Source organism: Triticum aestivum, chromosome 6B (assembly GCF_018294505.1).
Source record: "Triticum aestivum cultivar Chinese Spring chromosome 6B, IWGSC CS RefSeq v2.1, whole genome shotgun sequence".
In the NCBI taxonomy this organism is placed as follows: Eukaryota; Viridiplantae; Streptophyta; class Magnoliopsida; order Poales; family Poaceae; genus Triticum; species Triticum aestivum.
In genome coordinates, this window is record NC_057810.1 from 575,694,412 (window position 1) to 575,706,420 (window position 12,009).

Genomic DNA, 12,009 nt, shown 5'->3' on the forward strand with positions numbered 1-12,009 from the left:
ATCTTATGCCTCCCACGGATTGATAAACCTTAGGTCATCCACTTGATGGAAATTTGCTACTGTCCTACAAACCTCTGCACTTGGAGGCCCAACAACGTGTACAAGAAGAAGGTTGCATAGTAGACATCAGCCGGCAGCCCTCCTCCCACCGCCCCCTCCCCTCCTCTCTCCTCCCTCCTCCCTCCTCCTCCCCCCTCCTCCCACCGCCCGCCTCCTCCCCCTCCTCCTCTCTCCTCCCCCCCCTACTCCCTCCTGCCACCCCTCCTCCATCCATCTCTCCTAAGCCCTAAACTATTTTGTACTGTTCTTGTATAATGTGGTTTTTTACTGTTTTTAGTAAGTGTTTAATAGAAATAGTTTATTTATAGTAAGTGCTTAATAGAACTAGTTTATTTATAGTAAGTGCTTAATAGAACTAGTTTATTTATAGTAAGTGCTTAATAGACTAGTGAATATGTTTTTTGAACATAAAAAAGTTTTAGTAATATCATTTTTTTGGTATAGAAAATTTTCAATTATAGAAATCTATTGGAGAGAAGGGCGTTTTGGCGGACGACCTGCATGGAGGCCGCTATCTATGGCGGTCGTCCTGGTGTTGCGATGCGTGATGGCTGCTATTTTTACTATATACGAGATCTATTTAATGCATATACAGAGTTGTACGTGGGCCTGCGACTTCGGCTCCGCTGCGTACGCACAAGCTGTACTGCCTGGGCGGCTTTGAAGTTGGCCCACTTCGCGGCCTGAGGCAGGTGGTTGGTTGGAAAAATAAATGTATATGCTGCCCTGTTCAGCCACAACGACGATGGTGCGTGGTCGTGTGTGCCTGTGTGGGCACTCAACCAGGATACGGCCCAGGTGAGCGGCGCTTATCGCCATGGACGCCATGGAGTTCTTCTTCGAGGAGTCTGGAGCTGGGTAATGTTCTCGAAAAATTCCTATCTCGTGCCCAAGTTTCTGTTGCTGAGTGTGGTTTTTTGAACTGGAATTCGAATTGGACTGTAATTTCCCCCCGACTTGTTCTTACAAGAAGCAGATCTGGCTGTTCTCTTGATTGCCTTTGCAGGCTCGCGCCGCGCTTGGACGGCGGAGACGTCCTAAGAGATTTAGTTGCTGGCGTGCGTCTGCCTAAGGGCCGCACCAGTGGAAGTGCTAATACGGATGAGGTCTTGATTTCTTCTCTGCTGATGGGTTGAGCTGGAGGCCTGATGGATTATGAAGGGGGCGAAGATACGGGTGAAACATTACTCACTGGGAGGGGGGTGCGGCTCGCTTGATCTTGGCGGCGAAGGTGTGGGCGATTCCTGTGAGATAGGCGATGCAGATGTTGCCTCTGACGCCGAGGGCAGACGAAGAGGGCGTGGGGGTGTCCAACACAAATCAGTCTTGTTGGACCAGAAGGTGATTTTACTGTTGCCCCAACTTTTAGCCTCTTCACTGTTGTTAACAATTTTGTCCTGAACTAGAATATATGCCTATCAGTTTTCCTAATGGATTTGTTGCAATGATGTTTGTCTGTTCGCTTGTCTTACTAGTCGGTGTGCGAAACTGAAATTACTGAAGTATATGAGAATTGGGAAATTTGAAAGAAAGGACTGTAATGTAGCAGCAATAGAGCGTTCATATAAAGATGCAGGATATGTATGTTGATTTCAAGCCATGGCTAGAGTCCCCAGTTCACAGAAAATGAGTGATTTTGCACACTGAAAAATGAAAAAGGTCTGTGTTGTCCGTTGTTTTTTTGTTCATTAAAAGTGAAAAATTTCTAAATTAGTTGATGATAATTGTATAGCAATGTAGCTATGTTTGGTAATTATTCATGTTTTTTAATGTATAGCACACAATGGTTTGGGACACCATATCCATCCCCTGTTTCGTCTATGGGCATCGACCCTATGGTCGCCACTTTATTGGCTGTCCTTCAGTCAACTTAATTTCCGATTGGTTTGTGTGCCGTTCTTCATAGGGTCAGAGCTGGGAAGGCAGCGGATGTGACAACGCCCATCCCTTCAAGGATGACTGCCCTTGAAGCTTCTGTCCGTGCATTTGTCGATAAATTTTTTGGAAATGTTGTCAATCCCTCAATTGGGACTAGTTTTGATTCTGTCGAAGAGGGCTATGAGTTTTACAATCTATATTCATGGGGGGTTGGTTTTGGTGTCTGCAATGCAAAAAGCCGTTTGAATGTACACCGGAAAAAATGCATGCAAGAGATAGTGCGTGCCTGTGCGGTGAATCACTAAGCAGAACATCATTTCTCTTATATTTTGATGCTTTTGTCACATTTGTTTACTAACAATTTTCGACATGTGTTTTGTCTGCATGCTTGTTTTCTGCAGGGTAAGCCATTGCAGGCCAACAGTTGGTCAACAAGGTGTGGCTGCAATGCCATGATACGACTGCTGAGGTCGGGTGATGGTGGATGGTATGTATGTGAGCACAGGTTAGAGCACAACCATGCTTTATCTGTTTAATTGTGGAGAGAAATTGCACTCGAAGTCGCACCAACACATAGATACCTATACAAGAGACCTTGTTAAGCAGTTGAGAGAGAATAATATCAGCATTAGCAAGGTTTATAGTGTTGTAGGGAGTTTCTTTTGCATGATTAAGGAGGTGCCATTCATGAAACGATCCTTAAAAACACTATGTGGAAAACTTAACCGGGAACAGTCGCTAAATGATGCAACAAAAACCATAGATGTATTCAACAAGATGCGGGCGGAGGACCCAGAATTTAAATATAGTGTCCAGGTGGACACCGAGGGCATAATTAAGACATTGATGTGGGCGACTGGTAAAGGCATTGAGCAGTTCAAGTGTTTCGGTGATGTTGTGGCGTTTGATACAACCTAGAAGACAAACCTGTACGACATGCCATTTGGCCTATTTGTTGGCGTTAACAATCATTTCCAGAGTGTCATTTACGAAGGCGTGTTGATGGGTGATGAGAAAGTGGACACTTTCAAGTGGATATTCACAGAGTTCTTTCAAATGCTAGCAGCGCCACGGCCTAAAACTATCTTAACTGGTAACAGCCATGTAAACAGAAAAGAATTATACATTGATTTCTATCAATATGCCATGATCCGTCTTATACGTATAAAATTCTAATGCTTTTGCTTGATTGTCTATATTGTTGAGATAGACCAAGCTCGTTCGATGGAAATTGCAATAGTCGACGTGATGTCGCGGACTGCACATCGCTGGTGCAAATGGCACGTACTGAAGAAGGCAAAGGAGAGCCTTGGAGCACTGCTTGCAAAAGGGAGTGAATTCAAGCCACAATTCAGCAAACTAGTCCACCACGTAGTTAGTATTGATGAATTCGAGAATGGGTGGGCGGCATGATGGAAAAATATGGGCTCCAGAAAAATACATTCCTGGCCTAGCTTTATGAGGTGAGGGGGAAGTGGGTGAATCCATACTTCATGGGTGTGTTCTGTCCAAAGATGACAAGCACACAGCAAAGCGAGAGTGCGACCACCTTCTGAAAGGATATGTGCCACCAGGGTGCCCCATGCACTTGTTCATCAGGCAATATGAGAAGATGCAATTTGACCGCGATTCAGAAGAAAGTTACCAGGAGAGAAGGACAAAAGTAGTAAGATTGAATTGATCCTGTTACAAAAAAACAAACAATGTTTAGAGAAAACTAAAATTCTTTTTTTATGTGATCGTCATTTGCAGGGTGGGGTTTTCCTGAAGCAAAATATCCCAATTGAGGTACATGCATTGCAGGTGTACACCAGGACAATGTTTGAGAAATTTCGTGAAGTGTTGTATGAATGTGGATCTTATGACCTAGTAGAAGTCAAGCCACGCTTGGAGTACATTGCTAGGCACATCAAATTTTAGTCAATGGAAAAATGGTGCGAGAATGAGTTTGTGATCTCCGTGAGCGAGACAACCGATGAGTTCAAGTGCGAGTGTGGGATGTTTGAGCACTATGGAATGGTTTGCAGCCATGCTCTTAAGGTGAGTGTCGCACCTCCTCTTCCTTACTTACAATAATTTTTCTATAGATGGACATGGTTTGAAGGCACCAGAAAATGACTCTTTTTTGTGTGGCTGCTGATGTTCAGGTGATGATACACCTAAAACTGCATGAGCTCCCTGCGAAACATGTGCTCAAGCGATGGACAAGAGATGCAAGAGATATACTACTGCTAGAGTATTTGCGCTACCAGAAGGATCATGGGCCGCTCAAACATTCTTCTCGCCGACACAACACTTTATACCTCTTGGCACTGGATGTTGTTAAGTTAGGTGACGGCAATGTGGAAGCATATGCTCTTGCTATGGAGAAAATGCGAGATGTCAAAGTGTAGCTGGAGCCAGTTGCTGCTGTGAGGGATGGACTTGGGTTGTCTGATAGCGAACTGGCCACAAATTCAACGGGTTCTGTCGTTGGTAACAAGCAACACTTTGATCGAACTGAGTCTGAGCACACCATTTCACAGGGATCAGATATGTTCCCAGTTGCATCAAAGAAGCGACTGGTTGGGCGCCCCACAACCAGCCGCGACAAAGGCTCCATATGAACAACCATCAAAGAGGACTAGATTTTGTTCCATATGCAGACTTCAGGGGCACTAGAGCACGACATGCCCTGCCAGGGGTGATGTGCCCAAGGAGCCCCGGAAATCTCTTCGCTGCTCAAAATGCGGGTTGACAGGGCACAGGAAGAGCACATGCAGCCAAAGTCTGAAATTTCAGAAATTTAGTGTTGTTTCCTGATGGTATGCATTTGTCTAGGTGACCCCTCTGTTATTAGAAACCATACCTTATTTGAACACCTAAAAAGATGGTCTTGTACTGTGTCTGCTACTATATATGTGTTTGCTTATTATGTCGACCTTATATCGGGATGTTGACAAAATTGTTAAATTTTCTGTTTGAAGTCAGTTAGAAAAAAATTGTGTGCTGTGGGCAAGAGTGAATAAGGTTATCTCACATTGTGATGTATCCTTGGTAAAGTTCATTCTCTGAACATGGGAGCGTAAGCTTGCCCATGTTCATCAGTGTGTGGGAAAGCTGCTAACACTGCATGCACATGATGGGTGAGTCGATGGCACGTCTAACCAGCCTGCCATGCTTCAACGTCAGACCTGGGATGCTACTGTAGGAAAATACAGAATACGGTGTGGCATATATCCTTGCCAGCTCGAATACATGTCATTAAATGCGGCGCTGCAGCTGCTAGATGCGATTACTGACGACTAGGATACCGAGCTGCATGGAGCTCGGCCTCCAAACGGCATTTTTGTCTATTGGAATGCTATATGAGAAATTTTTAGGTATCAAATTTAGTAATAAAAAATTTTAGTAAGAAAATTTAGGTATAGATTTTTTTTTGTAATTTTGTTTTTCTATGTAGAAATGTATTAGAAAATTTAATCATTTTTTTGTCATTATCACTTTTTCATCAAAGAATGCTATATGAGATTTCATGATAAAATTTTCACTTGGTGGAATGTCAGGCTTTGTAGAGTCATGTCTCCTTGGAGTGTCGTCATCCGAGCTACCTCTGCTTCCTCTACACCCAAGTCGGTGAGCTAAAAGTCCACCTCCTCCTTCTCTACTCCTTGGGGTTGAATAGAGTAGAACTAGGGTATTTAGTTATGCTTCTTAACCAAATGAAATGTTTGGGTTATAAGATATATTGAAATGTTTTTGTCAATATTGAACCATTGAAATGCAATGAGCACCTGTTTATGCTCATGTGCAAATGCTTATGATAATTGATTCAGATATAATTTCAAGTTTAAGCATCATTGTATGTGTGTGGACATCTTTGTATCACAGGGAAATCCGAGTGGCCTATGTTTTGCCGGAGTGTTGATTCATTTCTGTTCCGGTAAATTTCAGGCGCTCGATATGTCCTATTTTAGCAAAGGTCATGCCGGATTTTTCCGTGAATTTAAGCATGACTTGTGCTAGAATATGTAGGAAATATCGAGTGCCCCAAATTTTCTAGAAATTAAATGACATTTCGAGTTGACTTTAAGTTTGTGGGGCTCCATACATGACAGTCAAAAAATCAGTGAGGGAGAGTCTCCACCATATATGAGAGAAGAAGAATGCCGACTGTTGTCATGGGGGTCACTTCTCCTTCTTCTCCTTGTGCTAGACCTTTGCTATGCATGCTACGTCTTGAGCTTGCATTGGTTTTCCTTGAAAAGGAAAGGGTGATGCAGCAAAGTAGCGTAAGTATTTCCTTAGTTTTTGAGAACCAAGGTATCAATCCAGTAGGAGCCTCCTCAAAAGTTCCATGCACCTACACAAACAAACAAGAACCTCACAACCAACGCAATAAAGGGGTTGTCAATCCCTTCACAGCCACTTGCGAAAGTGAGATCTGATAGAGATAATATGATAAGATAAATATTTTTGGTATTTTTATGATATAGATTGGAAAAGTAAAGATGCAAATAAAATTAGATGGAAAGCTTATATGATAAAAGATAGACCCGGGGGCCATAGGTTTCACTAGTGGCTTCTCTCAAGATAGCATAAGTATTACGATGGGTGAACAAATTACTGTTGAGCAATGGATAGAAAAGCGAATAATTATGAGATTATCTAGGCATGATCATGTATATAGGCATCATGTCCGTGACAAGTAGATCGACTCCTGCCTGCATCTACTACTATTACTCCACACATCGACCGCTATCCAGCATGCATCTAGAGTATTAAGCTCATAAGAACAGAGTAACACATTAAGATGACATGATGTAGAGGGATAAACTCATGCAATATGATATAAACCCCATCTTTTTATCCTCGATGGCAACAATACAATACGTGCCTTGCTGCCCCTACTATCACTGGGAAAGGACACCGCAAGATTGAACCCAAAGCTAAGCACTTCTCCCATTGCAAGAAACATCAATCCAGTAGGCCAAACCAAACTGATAATTCGAAGAGACTTGCAAAGATAACTTAATCACACATAAAAGAATTCAGAGGAGATTCAAATATTTCTCATAGATAAACTTGATCATAAACCCACAATTCATCGGATCTCGACAAACACACCGGCAAAAGAGTTACATCGAATAGATCTTCAAGAAGATCGAGGAGAACTTTGTATTGAGATTCAAAGAGAGAGAAGAAGCCATCTAGCTAATAACTATGGACCCGAAGGTCTGTGGTAAACTACTCAGAACTCATCGGAGAGGCCTTGGATATGATGTAGAGGCCCTCCGTGGTCGATTCCCCCTCCGGCGAAGCGCCGATGAAGGCTCCAAGATGGGATCTCGTGGATACAGAAGGTTGCGGCGGTGGAATTAGGTTTTCGTTGTCTGTTCTGATGTTCTTGGGGTACGTGGGTATATATAGGAGGAAGAAGTAGGTCAGTGGGCGCTCGAGGGGCCCACAAGGGTGGGGGGTGCCCACCTGTAGGGGGTGCGCCAGGCACCCTCATGGCTGCCTTGCTTGTTGCTTGACTTCCACTCCAAGTCTCCAGGTTCACGTTTGTTCCAAAAAGATCGCTCTCGAAGGTTTCATTCCGTTTGGACTCCGTTTGATATTCCTTTTCTTCGAAACACTGAAATAGGCAAAAAAACAGCAATTCGGGCTGGGCCTCCGGTTAGTAGGTTTAGTCCCAAAAATGATATAAAAGTGTAAAGTAAAGCCCATAAACATCCAAAACGGGTAATATAATAGCATGGAACAATCAAAAATTATAGATACGTTGGAGACGTATCAATGCACTAGGGGAAGGAGCAGTAGCGACCATCATCGACGGTCGAAAAATCTGTGAGGGAGTGTCCACCATATATTAGAGAGGAAGGAGAATCCCGACAGACCAATAGTCAACCCGTGATGAATAATAATGATCTAATTTAGTTTTTATAGTACATATATTTAATTTTAGAAGTTTAATCTTTGAATTGTGAACATAGGAAATGTCATTGGACGATGAAAGTCTGGTGTGGCGACGACCGGGGTCTGTGCGACAGGCCTCAACTGGTAGAAGGTCGGCGCTTTAGAATTAAGCTCCAGGAGAACTTCGATGTTGAAATGGTGCGCAACGACGACAAATGTTTTTGCGTAATTAAGCATGACTTCTGCTACTTCAACATGTAATTTTTGTCTTTTACAATTCAACTAGCTTATCCCATGCCATGCAAGATGCTATGTCTTGGAGATGATAGATTTGAAGATCATGAAAGTATGGAAACAAAGATAGTTCACCTAAGGACCCATCATGGTATAGATTTTGCTGTAAATCTATACAATTCGGAGAGCGTATCCCATTTTGATTGCCCGAATTGGGAAGCACTTTGCAAGATGTATGATTTTCATGAGGATATGCTTGTCACCTTGGATCTTGGTGATCCTGACATCGACGAAGATAATATGGACATTTGGGTCCTTGTTGATACGCTTCCAATTCTACCACTATGTGAGTTTCTCAAACATAGTTATTAAGTAATTTATATTGTTTATTTCAAAATAGTTGACAGCTTATATCCATTGATAGCTTATTTTCATTCTTCAAAGAATGTACGGAAGATGGTAGACAAAACCTACTACACTGATGGCGCAGAATTAACTTATCACGAGAAAGATCATCTTATCTCATTTATTATTGATGTTGAGAATTACAATATCAATTATCAAACTCCTGCACATTATGGTCAATACATGCCACTAGTGCACGTGTTGAACTACGGTAACATCTATGGAGATGTCATGGTAAGATTTTTTACTATTACGACATCCATACATCTTTTGCATAAATTCTTCTAAAGCTAAACTGCATTGCTAACTATGACATTATTACTATGTTTTTCAATAGAAAATCCCGAAGGATTGTGTGCCTCATCTCATGCTTTCAAAAGGTCACCTTGATGTTATGAGCTTACGGCCAGGTCTGCCTAGGCTTCACTATTGTTCATACCGGATTCCTAAAACCGATGAAGACATGACAATCAAAGCATGGAAAAATGTATGGACAATCGTACAGAGCTACTTGGAACCACCATTGTGCGAAGCGCAAGAATTTGAGACGGGATAGTCTCCATTCTCCATAATGGAGAGTCAGGGCCTATCTTGTTTTATGTCATTTTACCTTAGAGGGGATAGTAGGTCCTATGAGAGAGGAGTAGGTCCTAGGTACAATATGTTATTATGTGCTACAATGTTTTAGAGCTGATGATGATGAGGAGGACGAGTTGTGATTATGAGTAGTGACCAAGTTGTTATATGATGTCTCGTCGACGAACATGATTTTTTTTCTCGAATATGCACGAGTGTGCATATCATACATAAAAGAAGGGGAGGGGGTAAATAAACCCGCAAGTCTACAATTGGTATTACAAGGCCTTGAGCCTTAGCTCCAACTCCCACTCACACGTTCCTAGTATAGACTACTCACATCTCGCCCACCTTTGAAACTCCACCGCGATGCCGCTCCAATCTCCTTTGAACGAAAATGATGATCATGAGGAGTTGTTAATTATATGACAATGATGTATTATGATGATAAGTTGTTAATGATATGATGATGATGATGATGATGATGATGAGTTATTATATCAATGGGTGAAAGAACCGTGGATTAGTTTCAAGTGGGTGTATCCTAAGTGATCAAGTCATGGATTATCACGATAATCCATGACTTGGTCACTTAGGATCCATCCATTTGAAACTAGTCCATGGTTCTTTCACCCAGTGATTTAATAAATCATTATGATGTAAAACAATCTCTAAATTGCTACTGTATGAAAACTTGTATAATGGTGTATGAATACGACATAAAATAAAAAAAGAAATAGAATACAGAATAATATTAGTAGCGCGGGAAGATAGAAGTGCTACTAGTAATTACTATGGGGCTATTAGTCTTATCCCTAAAGTAAAAGGCGCGGATAACATTAAGAAGTTCAGACCCATCACGCTTATTAACGTGCCGTTCAAACTGTGTGCCAAAGCGTATGCCACCCGACTGGCTCCCATAGCTCAATGGGTGATCCAACGGAGCCAAACAACTTTTCTCAAAGGACGCAATATTTTGGAGGGCCCGATTGCACGGGAAGGGGGTTTTGCTCAAACTCGACTTTGAGAAAGCCTACGACCGAGTGATCTGGGAGTTCGTGCGCGAGGTGCTCCTCGAGAAGGGGTTTGAGGCGGGTTTTGTGCACCGAATAATGCACCTGGTCAGTTGTGGGAAGACCGCGGTGACGATCAACGGAGAGATGGGCAACTTATTTCGTACCAAACGCGGTCTTCATCAAGGAGACCCAAGCTCTCCGCTTATCTTTACCTTCATAGCGGATGCGCTAGCGTCAATGCTTTCAAAAGCTAGAGTGGCAGGGCACATCAAAGGGTTAGTGCCCCACCTAATCCCGGGGGAGGGGGTGACGCATTTGCAATACGAGGACGATACGATGCTGATGTTCGAGCCGGACAATCATAGTATAGCATCTATCAAGTTGCTGCTCCTCGCCTTCGAGATTTTGACGGGGCTGAAAATCAACTTCCTGAAAAGTGAAGTTATATCTATGGGAATGGACCATCAAGAGAGTACACGGGTAGCTAATTTACTTAATTGCAAGCTTGGGGGCTTCCTGATTAAGAACCTATGGCTTCCGATCACACACCGGAAAATCTCATTTTTCGAATGGGAGTCGTTGTATGGCAAAGTAGCTAATAGGGTTAGTCTGTGGCGCGGGAGGTTCATGTTGTCTGCTGCTAGACTGATCCTTACCAACTCTAGCCTTTCCTCCCTCCCACTTTTCACGATCGGGATGTTCCTATTAGCGGATGGGGTACACGTTAAGTTAGACACCCCTCGCTCCAAGTTCTTTTGGGAAGGAGCTGGAACAAAGCAGAAATACCATTTGGTCAAGTGGGCGGTGGTATGTAGGCCCAAAAATTTTGGCGGTTTGCGTATCACCAATTCAAAACTTATGAATGTCGCCTTACTGACCAAGGGGTGGTGGAGGTTAGCCAATAGGGAGTCGGGTTTATGGGCGGACTTACTCCACGCTAAGTACTTTCCGGACGAAAATGTTTTCAATGCTAAGTTCTCAGGATCGGCGTTCTGGAACGGTATCCAGGCGGTGCGTCCGGTGTTTTCGTCAGGTGCGTGTTTTGAGGTTAAAAATGGCATTCCACGCGGTTTTGGTTAGACAAATGGCTCGAGGATAAGCCTCTTTGGTAGTTTGTCTCGCAGTTGTACAACGTGGCCTTGGATACCAACATTTTGGTGGGGGCGTCCTGCGCTCCTCTGCACCGGCGATCCATTTCTTGCGGCCCTTATCGACGCAAGAAGTGGCGAGTTGGGACTCGCTACAGGCCCAGATCGCCCAACGCCAACTCAGCTTGGGAGCTGACAAGGTGGCCTGGGACTTGACTGCGTCCCAAAAGTTTTTGATCAAGTCTTTATACAGCAAATTCACCGAGGGAAACACGCTAGACATAGCTAGGGGGCTATGGAAGGCTGGGCTTCCGCTCAAGATTAAAATCTTCCTTTGGAAAATGTTTCGAAATTGCCTCCCGGCGGCTGATAATGTAGCCAAGCGCAACGGCCTGTCTGACGGGTCTGGTGTAGTTTGTCAGCTCCACGAGGATGCGAACCATGCTTTCTTCCAGTGCACGTTAGCTAAGTTTGCATGGTGTGCAGTTAGGGACGTGTTCCATCAAAACCGGAACCCCAGGTCGGGAGCGGACATATTGGTTGTGTTGCAGTCACATCATGGGGCCAACGCTAGGGTGTTATGGTGATGCATGGGAGCGTTGCTTTGGTCCCTATGGACGATCAGAAATAAAATGACGATTGAAAAAAAGTTTCCTGCTCACCAGGCTGATGGTGATTTTCAAATGCCATCTCTTTCTTCGAATGTGGACACCTTTGGGGAAACAACGCGATGTTGAGCTGATGAAGGCCACGCTGAAGAAGATCTGCAATTGTATCCCGCAACTTCGATAATCAGCTTGAGCTGGTTCTTGTCTCTTTTGGCTTTGGCGGTATGGAGGTGGCCTGACGCGTTG

The 12,009-nt window shown here is 43.5% G+C and overlaps 1 long non-coding RNA gene across 5 annotated transcripts; it reads left to right on the forward strand.

The window, feature by feature from the left end:
• The first annotated feature begins 703 nt into the window (after window positions 1-703).
• LOC123138119 (uncharacterized) lies at window positions 704-4,956 on the forward strand. 5 transcript variants are annotated; one of them, XR_006468882.1, is made up of 8 exons: window positions 704-918; window positions 1,067-1,401; window positions 1,536-1,719; window positions 1,967-2,231; window positions 2,340-3,031; window positions 3,149-3,604; window positions 3,691-3,978; window positions 4,086-4,956. It is a non-coding gene; the product is annotated as an uncharacterized lncRNA (long non-coding RNA). The 5 variants fall into 5 exon arrangements; XR_006468881.1 differs by lacking the exon at window positions 1,536-1,719 and having other exon boundaries at window positions 707-918; XR_006468883.1 differs by lacking the exon at window positions 1,536-1,719 and having other exon boundaries at window positions 707-918; window positions 1,967-2,216.
• The last annotated feature ends 7,053 nt before the right edge of the window (window positions 4,957-12,009 follow it).